The 8,659-nt window shown below is 38.1% G+C and overlaps 1 protein-coding gene across 2 annotated transcripts in view; it reads right to left on the reverse strand.

The window, feature by feature from the left end:
* The window catches only part of LOC307002624 (transmembrane protein 255B), a 31,640-nt gene extending 31,297 nt beyond the window's left edge, over window positions 1-343 (reverse strand). For both annotated transcript variants that reach the window (XM_079620429.1, XM_079620428.1), the window contains exon 1: window positions 213-343. The gene's annotated coding sequence lies outside the window, so the exon portion shown is untranslated. The remainder of the gene's footprint in view (window positions 1-212) is intronic.
* Between the last annotated feature and the right edge of the window lie 8,316 nt (window positions 344-8,659).

The raw sequence follows: 8,659 nt of genomic DNA on the forward strand, positions 1-8,659 counted from the left end.
TCACGAGACAGCAAAAAAAAAAAAAAAAAGAAGTATCAAAGTCTCATACATTGTGTTGACCAATAGAACATATTTTTACCATATTTTTTTAAAAATTCAAATACAGGTAATTTGTCCCAGTTCATATGTGACAACTTGCCCCGACTGTATGCCAGTGTGGTTAATATGAAACAAGTTATGAGCAAAAGATGTTAAAGGAAAAGTGTTACAACCATCCTTGCTTGCTGTCCTCAGTTCTGATTCATACAGAGGTCACTGTCCTGTGTGAGATCTGAGACGCTGTTTTTGTCTTATGTCAGTGAACCCACTGACCGAGCTGACCATCCCTGTGAGTTCCAGAGATTAGCTGCAGGCAGAGGAAAAACAGCGCACACCTATTAAATCATGTATCATTGTGTCAGTTTAAACACCCTGCAGTACGCAGAAGAGATTTGTAAAATATGGCAAATAAGGACAAAAATGAGTGCTATTTGGCAAAGGACATACAGGTAGCAGACTGAATTTAAAGATCTAATTATGAATCTAAGCTTTTATCACAATATAAAGCTGTTGTTCTCTGCTAACTAGACACACCAGGTTGAGAAGAATGTGTTGAACAGGAATAATTTACAGCCTGGCAGGAATGCGACTTTTAAATGAATCCCAGCTAGAATAGCATTTGCTACACACTTAACACCTTAACTAATTCAAACAGGCCAGAAGACAACGCAACATGCTGTCAGTTTTATAGCACTTATTTGGAATAAATTTGTTCAGACCTCTAACTGAGAAATTTGAGAAAAAGGCTTTATAGCTAAACATTGCCGTTTTTAAGTTAATGTGATGTGTGTTCTCACAATACAGAGCAATATATATATATATATATATATATATATATATATATATATATATATATATTTGGCTATTTTTACAAAAATGTGTCAGCCCCATCCTGCATGTTATTACATTATTGGTCTTTTGTTCTTGTGTATTGGGATTGTGTATACATGTTTGTCTGGGCTCTTATGTGCATATATATTATACATACTGTCCCTCCTCTGTTAAAAAAATAATAATATATTCTTAGGTCTATTATTTGTAAATTAACCCTCCTCTTCAATGTTTCACTTTGTAATGTTCCTTGTTCTTTAAAATGTTTTTTTAAAAGAATGTTGATGTGTTGAAATGTTGATTTTTCTGCCTGTTTATTGGTCTTTGTGAAGTAAATGCTTCAAATTGTCACTTCAAGTTGTAGCTAATTTCTAAGTGATTCACTGCACCTGCACATCATCATCAGCACACACTATAAAGAGGCCCTTCTCCTTCACTGCAGTCGGCTATTTGCAGAATCATAGAACCATAGGAAATGAGGCTTATCAGCTTAAATTGTACCCAGCGTTACTCGTCGTGCATTTTTACTAGTAAGAATTCAATTAGAGAGCTCTCTAATTCAATTATTACTAGTAACAATAATGATTAAAGAGCTCTCCAATTCAACTAACAATTAAAATTAGAGAGCTCTACAACTGAATTTGTGTCTCCGTTGACTTGAGCCGCGTTTCTTTCTCCAGGAACTAGGAACTTTGGGCTGGTACTCTGTGTGTTTACACCACAGGAACCTGGGTCTAAATGAAGTTCCGGGTAAATATTTCCCCCTCCGAAAGTCCCTGCTGGCGAGGTAGTACTTTTTCAAAGTTCAGGAACTTTCAGGGGCGGGACTTGTGCGCTGAACATGCTGATTGGTTGTGTTCACGCCGCATTTTTATTGGATGACTCCATGCAGCATTCTATTTTAACTGGCATTTTTAAAAAACTATTGCGGTTCGTGGCTTCATGCAGTAAGAGTTTTCTGTCTGAAAATATGGAATTTAATTTTTTTTTTAAAGGAGGAGCAGTCGCGCACAGTTTATAATCTTCCCGGTACTTTAGACTGCGGTGTAAATGCAGAAAGCAACCGGTCTGGGGCAAAAAAAGTTCCTGGGACAAATTGTTCCGGGTAATTTCGGTGGAAACGCGGCTTTGCATTCATTTTTAACTACGGAGCTCTACAATTAAGTTGTTACTACTCCAATTAGAGAGATCTAATTTAAGGGACTCTTTTAAGGGATACAATTATTGACTACAGGGGGACTTTTATCTTTTAGGCTACTTTGTGTGTTTAACCCTTTTTCTCCCAACTTGTCAGTTAAATACTTAAGAGCATCTGATTTTAACCGTACTTAATACTTCTACTCACGTCGTATTGGAATTGGTGACTTGTAATGGAGTTTTTTAATCTCTGATTTTTAGCACACACTCAGAAGCCAGAACAATCCAGAATACTAATAGATATAACAAATAATTGAGGGACCCCCTTCCTAAAATATAAAGGCAGCTGTGTAACATTTTGAAAAAGCAGGATACTGTAACCATTAATCCACTGGAGGCAAGATGTTGAGAACCCAAATGCTACATATCCCAAAACAAAGGCAAGGCATGGCATGGCATGGCAAGGCATGGCATGGCATGGCATGGCATGGCATGGCATGAAACAAGAACATTGACTAGACATGAGGCATACAAGACAGCAGCTAGACAAAGACACAGCGGCAAACATGAGGGCTTAAATACACAAGACTAATGACTAGACAAGGAACACCTGTGAACAATTAAACAATGAACCAATGACAACAGACAAGGGAACACATGGCAGGATCACATGACTAAAACAGGGGATCACATGACAGACAAGAACCTGAAACAAAACCTAAACCGTGACAGATACTATAAATGTGTAGTCCCCAAATTTAAATATTTTGCTTTTATATTGTTACTATACTGACAGCAAAGCAAATTATTAAAATCTTGTCTGGACTATAACCAATAGTACAGTAATGGATGTATAACCTGTATAGCACTTTTGACTATAAATTTTGTTTTACAGAGCAATTTTACAGTTAACTTTGACAGCCCTGAAAATATATAGGCCTATATATAACACCATCTATCACAAAAATGTAACAGGTAAAATTCTTGCTTAAAATATTCTGTGTGAGCTGATTTAGTATGTATTTTTTTGTACAATACAACAGTGCAAAATAGGTGTTATTTAGTTGATTTAAACATGTTGAAATTTGGTTACAGTGGATCTATGAGGGTTAAACTTGGCATCTAAAACAAATATTGGAAATTTGGAGTCCAGACAATATGCATTCTGGCACAGCAATCTGCATTTGTCTTCTAAGACACACATACACATATGCTTCAGATTTGTCAAATATATTTTTTTCTTTAAAAGCACCCACCCTAATATACACGGACACAAACCCGAACACTCAACTCCTGAACACTTATCTGACTTGCATGGCCTACGGATCCTTCCAAGCCTTAAAAGATCAAGGGGGGAAATGCTTAAGTACTTAACACTTCACAAACAAGGACCAAGGTGCTCTACAAACATAATCTGTCTTGTTAATTTTCTTTCTTCTGCTCTCTCTCGTTGTTAGTATGAGATCCTCCTCAGTCCTGTGAACATCTCCCCTTCATAATCCTCTTCATAACATCTTTCATGAGGGGAGGCACTTCAGTGAACAGAAAGCAATATATTAAACTCCCCCTGCTTTAAATCCAGCTGTTAACAGCTTTGTAGGTGGGACAAATATATCAGAAATTCTGCACAATGATCTCTCAGGTACACCTTGCTAGTACCGGGTTGGACCCCCTTTTGTCTTCAGAACTGCTTTAATTCTTCATGGCACAGATTCAACAAGTTGCTGAACCTTTTCCACATAGACTTTGGTCCATATTGACATGATAGCGTCACGCAGTTGCTGCAGATTTGTCAGCTGCACATCCATGATGTAAATCTCCGGTTCCACCACATCCCAAAGTTGCTCTATTGGATTGAGATCTGGTGACCGTGGAAGCCATTTGAGTATAGTGAACTCATTGTCATGTTCAAGAAACCAGTTTTAGATGATTTCAGCTTTGTGTCATGACGCTCTCCTGCTGGAAGTAGCCATCAGAAGACGGTACAGTGTGGTCATAAAGAGATGGAGATGTTCAGAAACAATACTCAGGTAGGTTGTGGTGTTTAAACGCTGCTCAATTAAGGGGCCCAAAGTGTGGCAAGAAGATATCCCCCATACCATCAGTAGGCGTGGGTATTGGCAAGGACTTCACGATACGATACGCATCACGATACATGGATCACGATACGATTTCATCACGATACATCACGATACGATAAATATTGCGATATTCCACACAGTTAACTCCGTTATTTTTAGAGCTCGAGCTGAGTTAGATGGAAGTTTGTTATGCAGTGTAGTCTGCTTCTGGTCGCCAGGTTTCGGTTGCTTCCTTTCAACATAATTTCTGCATGACGTCTGACGAGGTGCGTTCATAAATTAATTGTGTTACCTGAATATTTGATAGCAGCGTGACAAAGCTAGCATATTGCGTTTGTTTTATCCAAGTCCAATCTCCCTGGTTTGTTTTTAAAACCGAAGTGCACCCACACATCGGCTTTATATTGCGAAGGGGCCGAAGCAATTTTGTCGGCTGAGTCTGCCATGTTGCTTGCAGCTTTCACTACCGAAATTGGCGCTCTATGGTGCCCGCCCACGGCCACACCCAGGACAGCAAGTTGAAGGAAACTAAAGCCGCCATACTGCGACATCTACAGGAACGGAGGTTGTAGTTCACCAGGTCACACCCCGTTTAAAACGTGATTACATTTTTTGGGGGGTTTTTTTACATCGATTTTTTGAGCTGGAAATCGATGTTGTATATCATGAATATAAAAATCGCGATATATTGCTGTATCGATTTTTTAGCACACCCCTAACCATCAGTCTGGACCGTTGATACAAAGCAGGATGGATCCATGGTTTATTGTCCAATTTTGGTGAGCCTGTGCAAACATAGCCTCAGTTTTCTGTTCCTAGCTGACAGGAGTGGCACCCAGTGTTGTCTTCTGAGGCAGAGTAAAATGTCTCAAAACCGCTTAGTCATGATTCCCAATACCATCAGTGGTAGACTTATTGAAGGGGTGCAGTAGGGCAAACAAGACTGACTCCAGACTTCAGGCTGGGGATCAGCCAGTCTAATAAAGACCTTTGGCTTGTCTCCTGCAGGACACCACAAGAGCCTACATGATAAACTTTTACTGTTTATATTCCGAATTTGGCAAAAACAGGTTTCAAAGACATTTCAAAAAAGATGTCACCACTGGATCTTTCGAAAACGTCTTTTTCCATTGTAGAGGAGAGCTAAAAATAGTAGAAAAGTGTACTTTGTTTACAATGCAAGAAAGACGATGTGTTGCACAAGGTATAATAATAAACAGTGCAATCAGTTGAGTTTTATATGGCACGGAAACCATTCAATTGTACACAACTAGCTAAAAGTTATGCAACATTCAGTCTGGCCAATTTGCTTTTATCTGTGTTATACAACATGGCAGTGACACCCCATAATTTATCACCGGGTTTCGTTACAAAATAGCATATTTAAGGGAATAGTTCACCCAAAAATGTAAATTCCTTATTTATCTACCCTTCATGTCATTACACACAACTCCTTTTTTTACCTCCATTAAATGTAAAAAGAGATGTTACAGTTTTTCTCAGTCACTTTGGTACATTTCTTGAATCATCCTTAACCCTGGGGTCTGAGGTGTTTTCTGGGTCCTGGAGGTGTTCTGACATGCTCTGACATTTGTGCTTATAACGGTTACTTGTGACATTTTAACTGCTAAAGTCTTATTACACTGTATTCAGAACAAACTCTGCTTCATTTTGAGAATTACAGTTGTGATCTGAGAAATGTATCAAAGCCTCTGAGAAAAACTGTAATGACAGTCTCAAGTCCCCATTCACTCTGATTGCATCCTTTTGTCATATAATGGACGTGGAGGCTGTCAGCCCCTAACATTCTCCTTAAAGGGTTAATTCTGTCAGGGTTCTGTCACTTCTGTCTAGTCTATTTCTTGGTTTTGTGACAGAGCCCTGACACTCCTGTTTTGTCTTGTCCGTGTGCCTTGTTTTATGTGCTTTTATGTCATGTTTTGTCTTGTGCTGTGTTGCATGCAGCTTGTGAAAAAAATGCACCCATCATAAATGTAATCCACACGGCTCCAGTAAAGGCCTTTTGAAATGAAGCGATGTGTTTTTATAAGAAAAATATCCATATTTAGAACTTTCCAAACTATAATAACTAGCTTCCAGAAACGGCTGTACGCAAGTCTATTTCCGGCTGAAGAGTGACTCCGGTCGCGAATTAGAAGTCTAAAACTTTTAAAGAAAAATGTCGGAGGAGCTTAGTTTGTTGCTCAGCTCTATTAGTTTGAACCGCAAGAGGCATACTCACCTAAGCTTACGCTACTCCTGCTACATCCTACATCATGCGTCGGGTTAGTGGTCACTATTCCGACTATTAACTAGACTCGCATACGGCCGTTACCGGAAGCCAGTGATTATAGTTGATGAAGTTATAAATCAGGATATTTTTCTTACAAAAAGGACTTTATTAACCCCCATGAGCTGTGTGGATTGGCCAAATTGATGGATGGATGCACTTTTTGGGCTTCAAAAAACAAGGTACCATTCACTCCAATTATAAAGCTTGGAAGAACCAGGATTTTTATTCTACTTTATTTTATTTTTTTACGTTTATTAATTTTCAAGCATTACAAACATAACCTAAATTCGAACAAGATAACACAGAAAAATAAAAAAAGGAAGAAAAAGAAAAAAGGAAGTATGCAACAATAATAATTATTATTATGGCTCACCACTCCAATAAATCAATCTAAAAAAATTAAATGATTGTACAAACAATACCTTCCATATTTACACTTGAATATATCTTACATATTTAAACCTCATTAATCAAACCCACTAAAATAGAGGATATATTTAAACCCAGACTGGATCCCACCTCCATGTGAAATATGACATATTTGCAATGAGAAGCAAAGGTAAGTAATGTAAAGATACATATTCAAGTATAACCTTGTGCCATAGTGCCATCGAATTGGCTTTATCCAACAACCAGTTCAAGAAGAATACATTTTCTCGCACATAATGTTAGAAACTTTTTATGTGTGTCTACAATAATGTCTTCACATATCCCAAGCAACATATGTTTTGGATTGCAGCCAATATTACAGTTTTTCTCGATTGCTTAAACACTATAACCAGGCTTTTGAACTAAAATTTCAAAACCATAATGCCATTTATCAAAAAGCATACCCATTTCACTAAACTATAAACACAAATCCCTTCATTTCTCATTGCCTACACCATGTGGTCATTTAGAAAGCACTAGTATTCAGTATTGTTCACTCAAGTCAGCACAGCTTTAGCTCAGTTAGCACACAATTGCCCAGGTGAAAACACTAAGAGTCAAAATTTAACACACATCAATCAGATCCTTCAAGAGATAGATAAAAGGGCCCAAATCAGTTTATTGAGTTTTGGAACAATAGATCCAGAAAGACATGAAGAAAGAAGTCAGGGAGGGATAGGAAGAGGAGGAAAGGTAAGGGGAAGGGCAAGAAGACAAGTGGTCTCGGATGAAATTCAAGCCACTCTAGTTGACCATGTCCTTGCCCATGGTATGACTATGAGGGAGGCTGGGCTATGATAAGGCAAAATTTGAGACACTTCACCGTCACCTCCATCATCAGAAGCTTCAGGGGGGTGTGCTGGCAAACAAAATTCTATCACTGAATAAGAGGCAAACATTTCCCATTGTCTTTGATGAGGTTTATTTTCTAGCAAGAAAACGCTAGCAGTCGTACAGTCACACAGAGTGTCTGCAGAGTGTGACAGTGAAGGGAGAGCATCCTTCCTCCTTTATAGTCTTGACTCCCAGACTGTTATCTTTCTAGGCCAATGATGGTTTTTCAACCATACGTGGAACATTCTTAGACTTGTTCATCATATTTTATCCTTTAGTGGAGGCCCTCCTGTCACGACCAACACTCTTTACCATTCCAATACAATTCCATATTTGAATAAGGTTTGTGTGTGCTCTTTTACTGTCATATGATGGTCACACACATATCTTACGTAAGTAAATATAAAATAAAATAAATTAGAGGAGTAAAAAAAAAAAAAAAGTACTTTTACAAGAGTACATGAATGAATAAAAATATGCCAATGTATCCATTGGTTGTGTCTTTTGTGTTCATCATGTGAAAAGTTTGTGAGGAGGGGAACCACGAGCAACATAACTTACCAGTTATGGAAATGTTGTTTTGAATTTATTGCACCAGTGTGTAAGACTATGTTGTAGTGTGTTTGATTTTGATGGCTTGTGTGTCCAGTCTGAGGACAAAGTTTGGTTTTTCAGCAAGAGTGAATGGTTTTGAGTATAGAGCTTCATTTTGACCTGAAAATAGGATGTTTGGGGAATTGGGTGAGACGTTATGGATTTGTGTTTACTGTTTTGAGAATATGAGGCATAGTTTCAAGAAATGTGTTTAAGCAATCGAGAAAAACTGTAATAGACAGAATAACATGAAGTTCTTGTTCTATCATGATCCAAAACTTCTGAATATCCCTAAAACCAAAAACAATGGATAAGACCTCCTTCCTCTGTTTTACATTTTGGGCACATTGGGGAACAGTCATATTTAAACTTGTGCCTCCTCGAGGGAGAAATGTGAGCTTTGTGCAATTTTTTTTAATTG

This window comes from Phoxinus phoxinus (genome assembly GCF_949152265.1).
Source record: "Phoxinus phoxinus genome assembly, chromosome: 8".
Lineage (NCBI taxonomy): Eukaryota > Metazoa > Chordata > Actinopteri > Cypriniformes > Leuciscidae > Phoxinus > Phoxinus phoxinus.